Consider the following 21024-nt stretch of genomic DNA (forward strand, 5'->3'; position numbering starts at 1 on the left):
TACAAATGAGCTTAGAAGCACCTCCTTTATTTGCTGAGTAGCTAGTATGGCTGTTGCAAGAGCTTTCAAGATGTGAAGCAAACATTAGAATCTGTGGAGTGTTCCTTCTAAAAGTATTTTATTTTCTGAACATAATAGGACTAACAGTAGAAAAAGCAGGATCTAAAATCAAATGTTTCTACAGTATAGTTATGGCTAAATGGTGCAAGTCAAAACCTGCCCTTTCCTTTCTACCAGATATGAACTGATATGCACTCCAAATAGTGCATAGGATATGCTTCAAGTTAGTCTATTTTAAGTTGTTTAGATGAACTTCTCTTAAAGTGGCTCTCAGGAAGATGGAGTTTAGTATCGCATTGTGCTTATTTTTCCAGAGAAGTTGAAAAACCTATTGTACTGCACTGCTTTTTTAGTGCAAAATGTTGTCCAAACCTTTGGAAATAAAGCCAGAAACAGCAAACCAGAGTCTTTAAAATAATATTTCGTTCCATACATCTGAAAGCAGTTTATGAAAAATGTTGTTAGAAACCACAGATGGCACCCTTCATTTTAAAGGAATAGTAAAATGAGTCATTCTAAAAAAAAAAAAAAAAAAAGTCTATAATGTTTTTTGTCCAGTAATAGGAAAAGGGATTGACTCAGGATATAAAATGCTGACCTTTATTGCATTTGCATTAGGCAGAATTATTAACATTGTACTGTAGAGGCTGTGGCACATTTTTGGCAAGCTGGTACATTCCTCCCTTTCGCTGTTGCTTCCTCCCACTCAAGAGCTTTTGTCTTTCTCCATCTGCTTTTTGAAGAGAGAAACGCGGTATGGATAAAGACTCTGAAACTGCAGTTCGAGTTTGGATTTGATGTAAGGCTAAATTGTTACCATAAATTCAGACTGCAGAAATACACAAAATTAAAAAGCTCTGTTTTCTTATTTAAATAAAACCAAATACAGTTAAACTGTAGAATCAGGCAGTAGGAAATCAGCTGCTCGGACTTTTGCAACTAATATTTGGCAGAGCTGAGAAACATCTACTGTGTTAAGTTAATCGCGCCTGCTCCATGTGTTTGTGTGTCATCTTTTCTTCATTGAGAGAAGGCTATTATGAAGGATGACAGTGTTTCAAATAAGTTAAAGGAAAAAACCCAACGGTTGTCATATCAACACAAGAAGTGTATGATAGTATGATGCAAACTACTGTTATGTTCTTTTTTTAGCAAATTTGAACTTGGTTTGTGGTCTTACTCGGGAATCTTAGTCTATTGAATGAGTTTGTGTGGAAGAACAGCGGTACCTATAATTTGTTTGTTAGTATGGTAGAACTTAAATTTTCATCATCAAGCCTATTGGATGCCCCATGTAATCTAGCTGAAAATAGTTACATGCCATGAGCTGATACTTTGGAGGATTCTTTTAAGCCTGTTGTATGCAAAACCCTGTTAGCATGGTTCAAAGGTGGCTTCATGCGCTGCACGCACAGATCTTTTATGAACAGCCTTGGAAAGCTATGTGTGTGGTTGTTTCTAAAACAAACAGATAGTAACTCTTCCCCTCTCCCTCTGTTTATATATAGACACAGATGAATTAAAAAGCTTGATTCATCTGCAGGCAGCTTTTCGTGTATTTAATTTATTTAAATTAAAGAAAAGTCTGTAAAAAGTAAAGTTGTCCTTTAAATGAATATTAAAGTAGTTTAGGTCTAATATTCAAGGAAGTGTTTTTATAAAGCTAGTAATATTTTACTTTAAAGATATTTCCCTATGGTGTTTAACATCTAAGGCTAAAGAATTACTTCCCTGAGAAGAGAACAAATGGGGGGTGGGAGGGGGGAAGTTGACTTTTCATAGCCAAAAATGTCTAAAGTGGGGCATAAATAATAATACTAATTTTCCTTTTTATGTCCTCTTCAGATTCTATGCAATACTAACGATAGAAAGTAGGTATAATCCTTGTTAGGAGAAAACTGAAAATGTTGTGTATGAAACATGGAGAGGTGGCCCATTCTTTTCTGAATGTTGCAGTTTCTCAAATTTTGTAAGGTGCTGTGGTCTTAAGGGAAGATAGAAAAATGTTCTGCAGGTCTTGGGTCTATGTGTACGCAGCAGCATTGAATCTTAGAAACAGTTATTTTCAAACTCAGTAAGCTAGGTGGTTGGTTTTAAAAAAAAAAAATTATAAAAAAATAATCTCTGTTTCCATAGATTCCATATCTGCTTGGAGCAAGTTTTCTGGCTGTCACTGTTCTCTTAGTCGCTGGAAATTCTCATCTGTAATGCCCTTACAATTGTAACTATTATCCTGAGTTAAAAAAATTCTAAAAAAGCAGAATAACTGATAATCTGATAATGGAAGACATCTGGATTCTTCTAGCTTTTCAAGTGTTGGCAGATACTAAAAAAAAAACCAAAAAAAAAAAACCCCAACAAACCACCAAACCAAAAGGCAGGGGGTGGGGAGGGCAGTATCTAAACATCTCCTGTAGGAGATTGTTAAGAGATGCTTAAGAAGGTGGGGTTCAGCTTTACTGGTGAAGTGTTGCATCTTGACTGTTCTTGTTATTCTTGGAACTGTTAGTGCTGTCAAAGGTTTTCAAATATTCAGCTAGCACACGAACATTTCAGCTGTGTTAAGTGCAAATCCTTAGTGATGTGCTGGCATTACGGGTTTTGTATGTCATCCATCGTCTTAGTCTGTGCTGGCTAACCACTGTTGCCGTTTTCTGCCCTTCGCATATTCAGAAAGGGAAACTGTAGATGACTTGAAATACTTTAATCTGTACAGTCATTGGGTTTTCCTCAAGAATAGGCTAAACATCATGTTCATTTTTGTAAAGTTGAGTTAGGGAAACGTTGGTTGGACAAGTAATGCTTTTTCTTTTGTCCATGTGGGCAAACCAGTTTTTCTCGTTCAGTGGTAAGCAGCGTAATACAAAATATGTGTATTTGGGTTGCAGTTTCTTTGTTTCACTTGTAACCTGGTAGTTGGGGGGATTTTTTTAAGTTTTCCTGCACTGCTCATATCGATCTTGACATTTCAAACTGTAAAACAAATGAAACCAGCAATATGCTTTGGGAAAGCTAGCAGAAAATTACATTATTCAGTACTTGAAGACCTTTTACTTTGTTTTTTCCTCTTTATGAATGTCTGCTGCTGGTTGTTTTCTTGTCAGTTGTGCACAGAAGTAACAATATGCTTATGTGCAACTTCATGTAGACAGGTGACCTGGTGGGGACTTAAATTGTAATATTTAATAGCTTCGTCTTGGTCATATCGATATTTCTCAAAACAGAATGTCCTTAAGCAAGTCCTTTGAGGAAATTTGGCCGAGCAGAGCTTGCTACTACTGCTCCCAGTTAGCGCTCAGGAAAGCTGTGATGAGCTTGTGGCCAGCTTTCGCGTTGAAGACTGGCCTGTGGTATTTCTAGCCCTGGAGAGAAACTCATTATTAAGGATATGTCTCCTCTCCTTATATATAGTGAAATCTGTAAGATAGAATAAGAGTAAGAAACTATTGCTAGGGCCTTCAGATACTGAGTTCAATTTTGGGTTTTGGGCATACTGTTATTAAAAAGAAGCAGCAGGAAAACCATTCCCCATACTAAAGGTACTTCAATTCTTTTTTTCCTGATTTTGTTTTTCTTTTCTTTGAGACTCATGTAGCATAAACAGATATGTTGTACAACAAATTTTATGTTTTGGTTCATGATTTTTAGCAGTGGCCATTAAATAGGGTGAGATCTGGTAACAAACACAGAGATTTTCTATGGGAAAGATAAGTAATACTATGAAATGGTCCGCAGTGTGGAAATAATAATTTATACTAGTTAATCTAAATTTCTCAGTTTTGTAAACTAAATTCCATTTCTGTAGAAGTTGTAAAAAGACCAGGTAGAGTCATCTGATGAGCTGTGTCTGCCCTGTGGTTCACCAGTAAGGACTTCCTCCTTCACTGCGCTGAGACCTTTTGAGTGCATGTTTGGCTAAGAAACTAAATACTGTAACTCTAGTAGAGTTGTATATCTGCTAATTATTGAATGCTACCAGTTTCTGGAGAAAAATGATTCTTCTAATTATTTTTGATTTTCCTTGGATGTGTCCAGAAAGAACTTGGAGAGGTACAAAGCAGTTTCTGCTCGCCATGATCAGATGCCACTTTAGATATAAGACGTGCTGAATGGTGTGACCCATAATGGTGTTAGTCAGGTTTTCAAATACTTGGTCAGAATTGTGTTGGTGTGGACACAGTTTTGGGGGTGCTGGGCTTTAGGGAGGCTTGAGATGCCACAGCTCTCATGTTAATACACAGATTTTCGCTTTTATACAATTTTGTAATTGTATAAGTAATACAATTTTGCTTTTTGAATGCATGGAAGTTAACAGTAAACTACTACATGAATACAATTTAAATAAATTATACTAATTTTTGTAGAACTTCATTATTCTCCTTTACTTATTTTTTTTGGTACCTGTTGCATGGAGTTTTGCGTCTGATGGGTTAAAAAAATATTGGTTTGTGCAGATAGGATACATTCTTCACTGGTAAAAATACTTGCTCAAGCAGAATGTTGTATTCACTAACACACTTAAACAGACACAAAAAAGCCCTCACTAACGTGTTACTGAAGGTACCACTCCCAACGTTTCTTCATCTCTCATTCCACTTTTGTTGATCTGGTTGTGGAAATTAGTGGAAGTAGATGAAACAGCTGCATGCTGGCTGTTTCAGTTTTAGTGTGGTTTGGGGTCAAACAAAAATAGCAGTACTTATGTTGGAAAGAGGGAGGACTGTGCTGAACTGATTATACTTGTAAATGCACTGGAGTTTTACCTAGAGCGCTGAGCCAAAATGGGTGCTTGTTTTGGAATAGACTTAATTAAAGTTTTCTTCAAAGGCTTTTTTGGTAAACCTGTTAAATCAGTTTGGGAGCCACTGATTTGTAGGGAACTGGTTAAGGATGTACTATTGCTGTCTTTTTTTTTTTTTTTTTTTTTTGTTGTTTCTACAGTTGTTCAGACTCCTTGTGCCTTTAACACTTGCCTTATGTCATGCAGTGGCAGAGTGGCTGGGATGCCTCCAGCTGGAGAGGATTGTCTGAATACCTACATATAGGAGGAAGAGGAATGGTAGGAAAGGAACGTTCAAATTGTATTAATTAGTGGAAGCCACGTACGCACTTCTGTGTAGGCTGATCACTTGTGAGCTCGAGGGAGGGAAGGTGCTGGTGTGGAGTCCTATAGCCACTGTTTGTTACCCTGAGAATTAGTTTCTGATACATAACACTTCTTTTCAGCCTCTGTCAGATGCTTTCTGAAAATCCAAATACGTTTTTCATCTTTAAACAACTTGGCTAAATGTAGTTGACAGGAATTCTGAGGGACAGCTAAAGCATATCTGAATTTCTACAGAATTGGGTTTTGTTTGTCCCAGTTATGAGGTTTGAAATAACTTATCATATTGAGTCAGGCTAAAGTTTGGGAATACATTGTTTTTTATAAGTGTAAAGATGATCTCATTTTCATCTTTCTTGACAGATGTCAAGCTGTTAATATCAGCTCTTCTATGCTTCTCTGGAGCTTTCACTGCTGCTGTTTGCTTGGGACACTTTGTTTAAACCAGCTTATCACCCTAAAGTACGGTTCGTAACTAATCCACAGAACTGCTCCTAGCAGCCTTTAAATGTGAGCGCAATATTTACTATCCTGTGGCATAAAAGCTGGCTTCAGTATGTGCCTATTAGTAGCTTAGTCACTTGCTGTGCACAGTCAGAGCTCTTTAATGCATACTGTCCAGACCTAGTGAGTTGTTTAAATTATTTGTTCTAACACTTCACCTCTTGACATATGTATGACAGTGCTGTGCCCTAGAAATGCGGGGCAGGCTGTAAGGTATGGGTTGATACATAAGATGAAAGAGCTGTATGTTCCAAAACATCCGAATACATAACCATGGGGATGCATCATTTCAGTTTCCTGAAAGTAACAATTCACTTTCATCACGGTTATAAACAGGAAAGTTGTGCTACTGCTGAGGAGACAGCTGTCTCGCTACCTAATCATGTTCATTCCAGTGCATATCACATCTGTCAATCAGGCTCTCTATTTTTGACTGCAGGAGCAAACTTACCCATTATTAGCATGATACTGGTGTTGCAGGGTTAAGTAGGGTAGAGAGGCATTTTGGAGCTAATTCTAACCTGTTAGTTAAGGTTTCCTTGATTTGATTGTCTTGTATTAAAATGGTTAAGTCAGAATACGCCCCGTAAGAAGCTGTTCAAGGAGTACCTCTTCCATTATTTTATACTTTTTTGAATCTGAACTTAACTGCCTGTGTGTGGAGGAGGAATGACAGTAATGGAATGTAGAAAATGTATGACTGGGAGGGGGCTTTGGACTTTAGTTTTCAGGTGAGTGTTCAGGGACATGAAGGACTTCTGCAAGTATATCAGCAGCCAAAGGAAGGCTAGAGAAAACATGGAAAAAGCTGCCAAAGGAAGACTAGGGAAAACATGGAAGAAGCTGACTGACTTGATGCCTTTTTTTTTGCCTTGGTCTTCATTTGTAAGTAAGATTTGCCTTCTGGAGTCCTAGGCCTGGGAGACTACTGTGTAAGTGTGGAGCCACAAAGACTTAGCCTCGGTAGAGAAGGACCAGTTGAGGGAACATTTAAACAGATTTGCTGTAAGGAAGCCCATGGGACCTGACAAAATGCACCTATTGAGTGTTGAGGGAGCTGATGTTGTAGCAAAGCCACTCTCAACTATTTTTGAAAGACCATGACAATAGAAGACAATTCCTGAGCAAATGTCACCCTTGCCTCCAAGAAGGGCGACAGGGTCTGGGGATTTACAGTCTGATCAGCCTCACCTTGATCCCTGGGAAGATGACGGAGCAAATTCTTCTGTGAAGCCATTTCCAAACATATGAAGGACAAGAAGGTGATTAGCAGTAGTCATAATGGATTTACAAAGGGGAGATCGTGCTTGACCAACCTGTGAGCCTTCTGTGACAGAATGACTAGGTTGGTGATGAGGGAAGAGCAGTTGATAGTGTTTGACTTTAACAGTGCTTTTGAGATTTTCTCCCTTACTGCCCTCATTGACAATCTAGGTGATGATGTACAGGCCAGATAAGTAGACAGTGATGTGGACTGCAAGCTGTCTGAAATGTTGGGCTCAAAGAGCTGTGAGTGGTGGCACAAAGTCCAGCTGGCGGCCAATTACTAGTGGTGTACCCTAGGGATTGATAGTAAGGCCTGGGCTGTTCAACATCCATTAATGACCTGAATGATGGGACAGAGTGCACCCACAGCACTGTTGCAGGTGACAGAAAACTGGGAGGAGTGGATGGCACAACAAATGGTTGTATTGCCATTCAGAGGGACCTTGACAGGCTGAAAAAACGGGCTGACAGGAATCTCATGTTCGAAAAGGTTCAACAAGCAAATCTGCTAGAAGGGTGTCTGTATTCCAGCACCATCATCCCTGTACTTCACTGTACCATTGCCGGCTGTTGGTGGACTGCTTGTACTTGGACTTGGGCAGCATACTGCCATTTAAGCATGGTGATTAGATTAAAAGTATGGAAAACTGTTCAGAGAGAGCTATCAAAGTCCTAGAGAAGAATGTGATAACAAAACTGAAACGTTTATTTTAAGGCTACTTGAAGTGTTGAGGAGGTGACTTTTACAGCTCTGGACCATTATTTAAATGTTACTTGATGTCAGAGTTCAATGAAACAAGGAATGTGAAAGCAGTTTTACATCACAATTTATGTAATGATTTGCCCCTTGAAAACTTAGAGGGCTGCTGCTGTGTAGCCCTGTGTTGCTGAACCCATGGACTATTACATTATGCTTGGTACAGTCAGCCCTGCTGCCACAAGTTGCATGCGGTTTGTGAGTTACTTCTTCATGAAAATGCAGCATCTTGTCCAGTTATCGTTAAGTCTTCAGAGTTAGTGTTGCCACTTTACATTATTGTTTGCTTAAGCACATCTTTTCAAGATTTCAGATGTTCTATAGTCTTGGTATGCAGTTCTCCTCTTTATAAATGTTTGAGCTGGAGTTAATGGTTGCACAAAAAGTGGATTGTGAAGAGACAAAGCCTTTGAATTTGAAGGCAAAGAGGAGTGCTAGGAACAGGCTCCTTAAGTTGTCTGTACTTATGGGTAGCCCAAATAGCTTTGATAGAACCGTTGGGTTGTCTGTTAAGCATCTTGTATGCAGCCATATAAAGCATTTGACACAAGAAATTGGAGTCGAAAAGAAGGACTCGAAGAAGATGACCTGGATTGATTGTCACACCCAAACTTGCACAGTTAGAAGGGGTTGTGTGAACTCTGGAAGGTTTTCGTAAACCTTATAAATCAAAATTCTAATGTGACTACAATCGCATGACAACAGTTTTGTAGCATACTACATCCAATCTTAGAAGCAGGTAATAGTTCACAAACTTCAGGCCAAAAACTTGGAATAGCTGTATGCTAAAAATGATGATAATTTCGTCTAAAAAGCCCAATGTATCAATTTCTGTTATTGAGGGTTTTGTGCTGGTCTGTTGTACTACATCTTTATCATGGTTTGAGACTATGACATCCTTCCATGGCTTTGTTCTTTCATAAACGGGGGTGTATGACTGAAAAAAGCCATCACAAACTTCTAAATTGTAGGTAGTCTCTGGAATGGAGATACTCATTGATATAGTTAAGCCAAAATAATCACATTAAACAAGCTATATATTTTTTTTATGCAAAGAAAAATTTTAACTTGGTGCCACCAATGCTTTACATGTGTTTATCTATATACACAACACCTTCATGGGCTTCTGCGGTTATCTTTTTACTTATGTTGGCTTGGCAGATTTGCCATAGCTAAGAGTCGCTTTTACTAGTGCATCAGTGATAGATGTCCACGTGTGTTCATTTAGATCATGAAGTTGCACAAGTATCACAAGTTTATAAGAGAAGGCAGGCTGGTTGGCTGGAAGTTTAACAGGAAAAGAAAAAATCTCTCCTAGTGTACTGAATCTAGAGATATTGTTCCATAAGTTCTATAGATTCCAAGGTACTTTTTTTATAACCAATTTTAGAGGGGCACTCTCAAGCTTATTTATAAATCAAACTTCTGAAGAATTAAATTTGCTGCAGCATTTTCTGTTGACAACTCTACTGAAGTGCCTGCACATCATCATACTGCAATCAACTGCAATCAGTTTGGCAATTGCTTAGATAACCCTTGTTGGAAGGAATATGTCAATGGAAAGAGGTTCCTGGTTTAATCCTAATAATGCAAGCTGGAATGTGTGTTGTCTGCTGGATTGTTGTTTGAAGCGGATGCCAGAAATTCTTAGGATAAAATAAGTGATAATCATTATGCCGGTTTAAGGAGACACCAGTTCCACCTCAGAAGTTCATAGGAAACAAAATCTGGAAAACTTGATCCAATATGAGACTGTGTTGGCTCTGGAATACCTCTCACTTACCCTACAAGTGGCTATCCAAATTCTAGAAGCCTGTCTGCCTGTGTGACCTTAGTTTTATTTCTTGTCTATGAAATTGATCTTAGAATTTTGAGATGCTCTTGGCAGGAAATTAATAAGAAAAATATTTATACAGTTGCAGCTGTATGGTTCTTCATCATGTATATACTTGATTCCAGATGTCTAGATCCAAGCAGGAATTAAATGGGGTTGGTTTTCTTTTTAAAGGGATGGTAGTCAGTGGCCCAGTATGTGCAGCAGAGTGACTGCTATGTAGTTTGCTGAAGATTCTGAAGTGGCAATACAGTTAAGAAGTCTTTTAACAGAGGTGGTTTCTTATTTAAAATAGGGGTAATTGTGGCACAGTGTAATAAGCGAACCATAGCATTACAAGGAGATAAGCAATCCAGGAGGTTATAAAAATTCAGCCAAGGCTTTTTGATAAACTTTGCTCAATCTGAAATTGGACCTAACTTTTTGAAATTGGAGCTAACTTTTGCACTTAGATCTTGCTCAGTGGAGTTTAAGCTGAACCCTAAAAATACAGTGAAAGCAAAACAGTTTTGCAACAACCCTTGGAAGAAGTGAATTCTTTTTTTTTTGCTGCAACTTTTTACTAAGCCTAAGCAGCAACTCATAATATAGCTGCTTGTTCTAAAAATGCATATTTATGAATATTTTCTATCTATTAACATATTTTAATGCTATTTAAAATAGTATTTGTGAATTTAGCAATACTTTTAGTACCTGAAAAATAGAGATCTCAATCTTGCTTTGCTTCCTAGGAAAGGGTGTGTATGTATTATAAGGAACGTAACCGGAATCTGTAAATCTTGTCATCTGCTTTATTCAGCCTGGATTATGTGATTTGCTTTGTCATTGTGTAGAAAGCATGGTATGTAAGTGTGCTTCACTGTTTGAACTAGGATTTAATACATGCAAGCTCAAATTTTGCCTCTGTGATTTAGTTCTGTGTTTTGCTCTGTGTTGCTTGCACAAATTCTCGTTGCTATTTGATAAAATGACATTTTGTCCCCCCAAAATTCTTAGCTGTTATTTTAATTTGATGTTAACAACGGAGGTAATGTGTTTTATCTAATGTATTAAGAGCTTGAACTGGAAAAAATATTAACTCTTTGAGATCTCATCTGCCAGCTTTTTTTCTTCCCCGTCTCAGTTTCAAATGCAAATATCTTGAAATGCACGCTGGTTGCTGACACTTGGTAATTGAACTAAATATGAGAGCGAGCTCATCCAACTGTCTCACTCCAGTAAACATTTTCAAGGGTTTATAGCACTAAACCAAATCTCACTGAATGAAGCTTTTATGTAGTTTTCAGTAGACATTTTACTGAAAAAAGACTGAAATACTTTTGCTTATTTGCTCAATGCTCTTCATTTGCATAAACTTCAAGAAAAATGCAGAGATCAGTGCTCTGAGAGAGAAATGGTAACTAAATATAAGGTTCTAATAGCAAAATCACAGTAAAATCACATTTGAAGCAGTCATTCGAGTAGTCTGGACCAATTTTTTTGTTAACAGTGTACTTGAGAAGATACAACTTTTTGACCAGTAAAGCAGTAATTTTAGTTAGGAGGGAAATTGGTAAAATATTACCAGTTCATTTAGGAGCCCTGCAGTTTATTATTGACCTAAACAGCTTGTCCTGTAAGGACTTGGTGCCAGTACTAAGGAACAGAGAAAACGAGCCTGATTGAAAATACGTGTTGACCTTGTTCCTTTTGTCATGAGCATCTCCTCGCAGGTTTGGGGATGTAGTCCTAGAAAAGGAAACACAGAAGAAGCCCCAAAAGCGGAAAACATCCTATCTTTCCTACACAGATGAATGCAGTTTCCTTAGTGAATGGACCTGGACTATATTCTGATAAATTCCAAATCTCTCTATTGGAAGAAATAGCAAATAAATATTTTGTTCTGCTAAACCAATTTCAGGAAACATGTAACTTCAAAACAGAATGGGTGGTAACAAATGAAAGCTTTCATTCAAGACCACCACACAAAGAGCTTTACAAATATACTGTTCCCTGCAGCTGCCAAAGTGGACATGTTCACCAGGGTTTCTGAAGTGTACAAGCCTCGATGTTCTTAGACAATAATTTTTTTTTGGATCTGAAATAAGTAACTAGAAAAACTGCATTTATTATCCTAATCTCCAAATTTGCACACTTGTTACTGCTTTCCTGACAGGATGTTTTGGAGGACAGTGTGTCCCTCCCTTGAGGTCAAGGCAGGACAGGGAATAGATCTTCATCCTTAAGAACTGGAGCCATTTTAAACAATGATGCACCTTTGATATGTGATTGTCTGCAGAGAATAGGGGTATCAACCACAACACTTCCTCATATTGTTGTGTACTCAGAACCACGTCACTATGAAAGTCTCAAATCTTTACAAAGTCCATGTTGTAAACTGGAGTGTGTGCAAAGCTGTTAATTGATGAAAGCTCAGTGTCTTGAAGACCTTTGTACTAATCAGTTTAAAACTCTACCCTTGCTTTGTAGATACGGTTTAGCAAGTTGTTTTACTCCACCTGACATAGCTGTTTGAAATGTAGCAAGATAAATGTCAAGGGGGATTTTTGGATGTTCTTTTGTTTGGTTGTTTCCTTTTTTTCCTTTTCTTTCCCCTCTCCCCCACCCCCCCCCAAATCATGACTCTTAATTTATGTACTTCACATCTATATAGACTGACTAGTAAACAACTTCACAGAATTAGAGGACTAGGTTGGTGGGGATTTTTTTGGGGGGGTTGTTTTTAAAGCTGTGTTTTCTGCTGGAAATCTCCTTGTGAACTTTCTTCTGTGGAGCACCTTCCTTCTGTCCTTATGGGGCTGTGAGTTGCTGTTAGGTGAGTGCTGCTTCTGGATTACTGCTGCTCATTACATAGGTTTCCCAATTTGAAGGAGTGTCACTTGTTTAATTTCAGTGGCATGGATGTAACATTTCAAGAACTACTTGATGCAAGGAATGCAGGAGGTATCATGCCAGTGAATGAAGACTGGGCTTATTTGCTCACTGGCCTGCACCCTAAATTCTGAACCAGCAGTTTTATGTGTTTTCCCAGGTGTAGCACTCTGCTTATGGGGGTGCTGGTCTAGAAAATCTGCCCTGAAAGTGTTCTCCAAAAAAGCCAAATCCCATTTTACTGGTGACATATAACACACTCAGATGAGTGCAAAGGACCTGTCTTTATAAATTAAAATGAAACTATGAAGGGTGTGTGTGTGTGTCATGCTGTGTTGTTGTTGTTTTTTTCCCTAAAATCTGAATGTAAATCTGATCCCTGATTACAACTAAAAGAACTGCCAGAAGATCTAATGCAATGGTTTGGTAAGTGGTTAGCTCTTCTGGAAGGAGGGTTGGGAATGAATATAAATCTTCATAAGAGGCTTGATTTTTCATGTTTTAAAAAAAAAAAAAAATCTACTCTATTCAGGCAGTAAACTCTGCTGACCAGAATGCCCTCTGAAACAAAATCGTTGTTGATACAAAGCTGTAGATTTGCTTCAAGGTAAAAGTTTTAAGTGCTATTGCTTTCTAGGAATTTAGGATTTAATTAAGAAGTGGCTGGCTTGCAGAAAGCCACATGCCAACTTAAGCTAAATATGTGGAATTATAATAGAAAAATGATACAGTAATTAATAGCACCTAGAAATTTCATCAGGGATTATAATTATTTTGTAATTCTAAGTAAACTAGACATAATTTTGGTGCACTCATGGCAGCTGTAAAGCAAATATTTTCCCTTTAAGGGGGGGGAAAAAAAAGATGGGAAAAGGCTGGGAGAGGAAACCATGGGAGGCAGGGTGGCTAGGCTATTTGGATTAGATTTAATATTCACAACATAGTGGTATGTTGGCTACCGTGATGAAAACTTTCTATTAGTACCTCCAGGGAGATGGGGAAGAGGGGATTATAGCTGTGACTTTCCTACTGTGAGTCTTTAATTTTGCTTTGTACAAAAATGAAGAGGATGATTGTCCACTCCTGAGCCTTCCTGACTATAAATGTGATGTTGCCTTTCCCTTACTGGATTGATACTGTGGGTGTTAGTTTGGGGGTTTTTTGGGGGAGTGGGGTGTGTTGTTATTTTTTTTTAAGCTGAGAAGTGCTTTCCTTCCTCTGCTGTTTTTAATGGAACGGAAAATGGAGATGAAAAGGCATGGGTTCTCCTTGAGGCTGGAGTTTGCAGAGAGGCGCTTTTGTCTATCTCTCTTCTTTGCGTGGGTTGCTGAGGATTGAAATTGGTGGGGGCAGCGGGGCAGCCCACCTGGGAAGCTGTGACGGAAGGGCGTAGTAGAGCGGTGCTGGGCTCTCTGAAGACCTTTGTGCTCACTGTGCAAAGTACAGACGGTACTAGTCCAAGCTCTTCTTTAACCTATAATCCCACGCAGAGTAGTGATTTTGATTGATTTAATTCAGGAAGCATTTTTGTGAGTGGATGAAGGGAATGAGGTAAGACTGTGTAAGAGCCCAGCATTACTCTGCAGCGAAACTTAAAGCGAGCTGGAAGTCTGGCCCTAACTTACTTTTTGCTATTAATATTAGGACTTGATTTTGTACTTTGATTACCTCAAGTTTGGTGGAAAGTTGTATTTTGGTGTCATTGTGTGTCCTGTCCCCCCCCTTTGCCTATAGGATATTTTGCTATGAGTGAATGTGTTCAAAACACGACACCTTGGAATATGTTTAAATAGTAATTGACGTTGGGGGTGGGTATTTCCTGATAACTTAATGATGGTTTAGAGGAGTTGGTCATCACTGGCCAGGAAATACCAACTCCAGGTTAGATTGAGTTCAGTTATCTAAAAGATATTTCAGTGTTCATCTGAATGTAGTACATTGTTAGAGACATGTTCATAATTGCATCTTGTTTTGGTGTTTAATTATAGAATAAGTAGTGGTATGTGGGTTCTGTGTGCTATAAATATGTTGCCTTAGAGTCACTGCCTCTGCTGCCCCAGCTTTTGGGAAGTGGTCAGACAGTGTTGCCTAAAACTCGACTTAAATTCTGTAAACTGTAAGAATTGCTTCTGGAATCTCAAACTAAATAATACTTGCTACTTCCCCACCCCCTCCCCCAGCAACCACAATTGCATCTATGTAAATTTTACAGTATACTTTAGTTTGGGATTCAACCCGCGTCTTTTCAGGTTGATCAGGTTCCCTTCCACTTTCCGAATGGGAGTGATGATTTTGTGAATCCTCGGGAAGCATTTTCCCCTCAAGAGTCTTATAAATTATTTTATTCCCCAATGATGCTTGCATCAACCTATGTTGTTCAGTTTACAGATTGACTTGGTGCACCTATGTACTTTTTCCTTGCAATTGGCAGAAAGTTAAAGCGCTGACGTCAGAGAAAAGTTGTGTTTTATTCTCTCCCCTTACTCCCCTCCTTTATACAAATCAAAGGAGGGGCTTGTCTTGCTTACTATACTCTTCCCTACCATAGCAAAAAGCATTTTAGACTTGTGTTGGATTTTCACAGTAGCTCGTAAAACTTTTTTTCAATGTGAATTACCAGCCTTCTGATAGGGTTAAGCAGATGCCATGATAAACTTTAGATCACTGTTTAAGCGATACTGAGAGATAAAATACCAGTAAGGCTGAGTAATGTTTCCATTTTAATCCCATTCATCCTGCTTAGCTCGGTTTAGATAAAGATGTGCCTCCTCCTTGCTGGAAAGGGTGCAGATGTGATAAAGCCTTCTGTACCAGTCAGTAAACTGAACTGGTCAAATAAACTAGATGTGTAGTATACAGTAGACAGTACATAATGATCTTAATAGCTTTGGATATGTAAAACCAAAACCAAACAACCCCCAAATTGCTGATGAGCTTCTACATGGTAAATGGTATCTTGTTACTGTATAGCTTGTGCATTTTTTCTGTGTGGTTTTTTCAATATTGAGAAGGGCCTGAAATTCCAGATGTAATTTGTCACCTCATGTAACGCTACTTGAAAGCACTTCCACAGTTTTTTGTGGGGGGTTATAAATTCATTATGATGTTCCTCTTCTGTGGTTAGGTAGTCAGAATTTGGAACCTGTGAAATCCTTTTCCTAGTTTAAAAAAAAAAGGCATATGTTGGCAAAAATTCATGGTTCGATGTTGAGATTAGACTCTGAATCTTTATCTTAAAATAAGATGGAAGTATTGAATTTAAAGGTTCTTACAGAAGATTAGATTTGATACAGTTACGAGGCAAAAACGCTTCTCCAGTTATAGCTATACTGTTCTGCTGATTTGGGGCTGCTTAACACCTTAATGTGAGAGAAGGCGGAGTAATCCAGAGAAGTGCTAACTGCACATGCAATTGGAAGGGAATGGGATATTGTACAGAAAACAACTAGAAAAAGAGGTATGTATATTGTAGTGAACTTTTTTGTCATGCAAGAGCGTGTTTCAGTGAGGCTGGTGCATCTTAGTGGATGGCAGCAGTATCTTACTTCTGACAGTAACAGAGCTGCTATCTGGGTATTCTCATTCTTCTGCTCCCTTTGGTGAAGCAGGCTCTTTGCGGCTGGCTACTCTCTAATTTTCAGATGGATAATTAGTCCCTACTCTTCTAGGACCTGTGCATCTTACTACTTGATCTCTCTAAACCCAGTAACAGCTTGCACAGGGTTCATAGAGTCATACAGGGTTTTACTCCTGTATTTTTTAATCCAGTGTACATGCCTTAGCTTGTACCTGGCATGATGGAATAAGAAAATTTTCTTAAATAAAACTGGACAAAAATGCAGAGTCTGGTCTATACCAATATCAAACAACCCTGGTAGTTACAACCTGGTAGTTCTTTGTTTTCTGACATCTAAAAAAAAAAAATAAAATTTCTAAGTATTTGCAGACCCCTTTTCCAGCGATCCTTAGTGCAGCTATTTGCTCTGGTATTTACTGTTTAGATAAACCATGCTGACTGAATATTTTGAGGGGCTCGAGGGGGCACAAAACCCACCAGTGACTGTTGTAACTCAAGGCTGATGTGAGAAATTCTGATGATGTTTTCATGACTGTCTCTATCTCTTTTGCCTTTTGGCTTCCTTCCTTCTCAGGACAGGTGAATTTTTCCAGCTGTAATCTTGTAAAAATGTATATTGGGACTTAACTGTGTAATTGTAGGCCTCTCTGCTTCCATTAAGTATTACACTCCTTTGAAATAGGCTAAAACTTCCTGCTGTCGAGGCTTGTAACTGTCTTATTAGTACACCTGGAGATCCTTTTTTCTGCACAGTTATTTTTATAGGTGCTTGCTGAAGAGTAAAGTAGCTCTAGCAGTTTTATGACAAGGTTGGGCTCCACAGGTGAAAGCAGGATTCATAAATAACACTCAATTCAATTTATAGAACTAAACATGCTTTGTGGTTTACATACACGAGAGTGGATTTCAAATCTTTCACTCTGGATGTTATCGTGCTCCTTGCCAGTTTTGCAAGTTTTCTTAGGTTATCAGTGAGCACAGCTGGAGCTGGCTAAGCCTTGCACATGCCTTGAAGATGCAGAGGGAAACAAGGCATCTCTGTAGAGCAAGGAACCTGCAGTGGCCTGTCCCACTGATGCAATTGCTCAGCCTTTGCAGAAAAGCTGTGATGTCATTGAAGGTCTTGCTTGTGTTGTAGTATCCAAGATCAGGACTGTTACTGCCTGCTAAAAAGCACTGGTTTCCACTCTGTCACAGGAGGATGGAGCTTATGAGCATGTTAATTGCAGAACAACAACAACAACAACAAAGTGTTCAGTAGATTTTATTTTTAGCTTTATGTAGACAGTACTGCTTCTGATGGAATGTAATAAGTGGCAGTCACAGTAAGCTGTGCTAGTTTGTGTAGCAGGATATGGCTACTGCTTCTAATAGAGATTTCCTCATCTATTACGATTGTACTAGGCTCTTACAAAATGTTTGCTTGGGAGTTGGGTGTCTCAGAACCGATGCAGGCACTACCAAAGCCTGTGCAAAACCAGGCAGCCGAAGATGGCTTTGGTTTGCGTGCACCACAGTGTCTTAGAGATCCAAGTTGGGTACCTTGGATGTAGCCTTTATTTGTACCCAAGGCCATGTCCAGTTTGTTTAGGTTTCTCAGAAGCGTTTCAGTGTACCTGACTCAGGACGAAGGCGGTCCAGGCCCTTCCTGTTGACTGTCATGGCTGTGTACCTAACACAAGGGGATGTGGGCGGTGAAGAGAATTTGCAGGGAGTGTCTTGGGGCAGTCTGTCTAACGAGGCCTGTGTCACAGTCGCGTTCTCGCCTTGCGTTCTCTCTCTTGCAGAGGTTTACCTTTTCATGCTCTGAATTTTTGAGAATTATAGCATCTGAATTTATCTGGATGTAGTGTAACTGGCCAAGTCTGTGTGGGTAGTAATCAGTGGGCTTCTTAAAACAACAGACTTTTTTTTTTCAAATGGTAAGTTAAGTACTCTGGAAACCAGCAACTTAATTCTATAGGTAAAAGTGAGTGTCTCATAGGAGGCTTTTCTTTTCAAATCCAGGATGGACTGGATTAAAATTATTAAAGGAGGTATTTGTTAGCATTTCTGGCTGAATTAGGTACGACAATGTACTCACGGTTAGTTCCACTTTCTTTGAGCGGTTGAGTAATGTGTTTATTCCTAAACTAAGCTTGTGAACTTCCCCTTCATATCTTAAGCACTGAGTACCACATCTTTCTACTTTAAGATTCCATGAGTTTTAAAATTTAAGAGATTTTATGAAAGATTGTAAATGATTTGCGAGGCATCCTCAGGAAGTTTATTCCTTTTTTAAATGTGCATCCTAATGTAGCTGAGAATATTGTGTAGAAGTGCTTTTCAAGTTCTCTGAACTCATCTCTGCCAAAACCTTTAAATTTAGTGAGATCTTTAAATAATTTTTGTAATTGTACTCACAGTGGGAATCGTTAACCACTTACAGTAGATTCAGAAAATTAGCTACTAGTTACTCATATGTTGAAACAGTTTGAACCTTTGTATTAAAAACCTTTTGTATTAAAAAAACCCAGTATTGAACACTGGGTTTTTTACATTGTATTTAGTAGATAAATTTGAATGTTTCTCTAGTTTGAAGACTTGAGCCTTACTTGGATTTGCTTTTAAACATCATACTCAATAAGCTGATCCATAATGCTATTAATATTCAGATTTTTACTCAAAATCTATTTCTTCTCTGATGCCTGTCAATGTTAGCCACCTTAAAAGCTAAATAAGGTGCCACTTAGCAATAGCTGTGCTAATGATGAAGTAATTTCCTTTTACTCAAGTTTTAGTCCTCATTTACTTAATTTTTTCCGCCTCAGACCTAGGACATAATGCATAGTCAGTAACACGGAGATACATTGCCTGCTCCCATAATCTGTAGGTACCTATATCTTCAAAAAGCTCATTGCTTCTTTTCTTCTGTATTGCCAAAATAATTGTACGAAGGAGAATTAGAGCCAGAGGATGCGGTCCTGATTTTGCACTGGGGTGAGCATGGATTAACTTTAAATAATGTGCATCAACCTGGGATGCTGAGGTTTGACAGAGGTGTTCAGTCACCTTTCTTGCTGGTGTACTGCAATTCCCTTGGTCCCTTCCAGAGTCTCGCTTCAGAGAGAGGGGGAGCTCTGCTGGGAGTTTCACATGTTGTAGCTATTTTAATTTTATCAACATAACCATTTTTATCTGTAATATAATATTATTAGCCAGCAGAAAATATAGCCTCCTACCACGAACCTCAAGACTATCCAATATTTTAGGAATGCTTTCTAACCTTCTTCCCAGCATCAGGGCGATCAGTATGTCAAATATCCTGTCCTGCACAATCCCCAACCCCTACCCCTTTAGGAAAAAACCTGACAAGTTAGCTTTAGATGTTCTGACTTGTGTGAAATGTAAGTTTGGTTTTTTTTTGGTTTTTTTGTTTTTTTTTTTTTTAAATCTATTCAGACTTTAATTGTTTCATAAGTCCAGGGTGGCTTCCAAAAGGGGGCCTTAACAGTAACAAAATTTTCAAAAATCCTTAGTAGCAAAGTCACTTAACTACAGAGAAGGTTTCGAAAAGTAAAAATATTTTCAGTAGAGCAACATCCGCCCCCTCAAACAATTAAACAAACAAAAAAAATGGAGTAAAAACAATTAAACTGCAAAAACTGGAGCAGATCATATGCATTTTCATCTATGAATATGATCTTAAGTGTGGGCAGATTTTAGGTATGTTCTGTGATGTTATTTTACCTGGTCATTCAAATCTTTTTGGGTCTTTTGCCTTATTAGATAATAAGGAAGGATGGAATTGGTGTATCTGCTCAGCACTGACGTCCAAGTTTTAATTCATGCTGTCTGAAATACTGAAACTTTTAAAGGTTAGTCTCAATTATTCTGGAAAGTGCCACTTAATCAGGAATTACAGAATTTTGTTTTATGAAAAAATGTATTCAGTCTGAGTGCACTGTCAAGTTAGTAACCTGTATTATGATTTTTCACCGCAGAAGCAGGATAAGAATGAGGTGGAGCCACTGCAAGTCTTACAGGCCCTCTCTGAGGCAGAAGATGTGGAAACGCCTCTTGCTGCAGAGTTGGGTTTGCAGTATAAAACTCAAACCTCCAGGGAGGTGGCTGATGCTCCTTAGCCTAGCCTAGCAGTATGTCAAATACACTTGCGTTTTGTCTTCATCCTTATGTCTTGTGTTACAAGGCAGTCAACTACCAGTTAATGTATTTTTTCACACAAATTTTATTTATCTAGAAAAGATAATTTCAGTAACAGGATTGTATGCATCAGTATGTAACATAAGGGGGAATTTGCCTGTAGGCCAAACCCCTGATTTCTTCCACAGCCTTATCTCTCAGTCGCTCTGTTTTCATGAGAATTCAGAGTGTGCAGGCCATGTGCCTTAAAGTAGGGCTGCTTCCCGAATCTCCTCTTCTTACTTGGTTTTATGTTGCTGAAACTTTACTCAGTGTGTAATTAGCATCTGGGTCTCCTACATATAGCTCCAATCTCCTCCTATATCTACAGAACTAAGTATTTATAGCAAACCCGCCTAAATCTATTATTCCAGTGGTGGGAAGCTGATTCAGTGCACGTTGTGATTCCTCCTGTGCCTCTGTCAGTGACCAACTGTTGAGTTTTGGCATGTGTTGCATTCCTGGGTGTGGTTGTAGGACGATCCAAGATAGCCTCGGTTATCTTGGCTTTGTTACAGCAGCCCGTCACAGTTGAGAGGTTCACGTTAGGTAGAGGCTATGAAAAGCATTTTGTTGCAGACTGTGAAGTTATTCTGTCACCTTCATGTAAGCATTTCATTGCAGATTGTGAAGTTATTTTGTCACCTTCATCTTTAGTTCTTTTTTTGTAAGATTTGGGGGAGAGAGAAGTTACATGAGTAATAAGAAAGGCCTGGTGTGGTTCACAAACTCAATAAATTTTTAAAATATTCAGAGTCATGGGAATAGAAATATCTGCAGTTGTGGTCGCTTTTCAGCTTTGGGGTTTTGAATCCTTGGGTACGCTGAACTTAATTCTATTCCTTCTGCTATAAATTCAGGGTTAAGAA

At 38.6% G+C, this 21024-nt stretch overlaps 1 protein-coding gene across 4 annotated transcripts in view; it reads left to right on the top strand.

The window, feature by feature from the left end:
- NUMB (NUMB endocytic adaptor protein) overlaps positions 1-21024 on the top strand; it is an 89538-nt gene that overhangs the window by 12876 nt on the left and 55638 nt on the right. The window contains exon 1 of one of the 4 annotated variants that reach the window (XM_035900960.1): positions 18878-18952. The exons of the other annotated variants lie outside the window; for them this stretch is intronic. The gene's annotated coding sequence lies outside the window, so the exon portion shown is untranslated. Of the gene's footprint in view, positions 1-18877; positions 18953-21024 lie in introns of those variants that run through there. 4 annotated transcript variants of the gene reach the window in all.

Source organism: Egretta garzetta, unplaced genomic scaffold, assembly GCF_000687185.1.
Source record: "Egretta garzetta isolate BGI_Z169 unplaced genomic scaffold, ASM68718v1 scaffold828, whole genome shotgun sequence".
Taxonomy (NCBI): domain Eukaryota; kingdom Metazoa; phylum Chordata; class Aves; order Pelecaniformes; family Ardeidae; genus Egretta; species Egretta garzetta.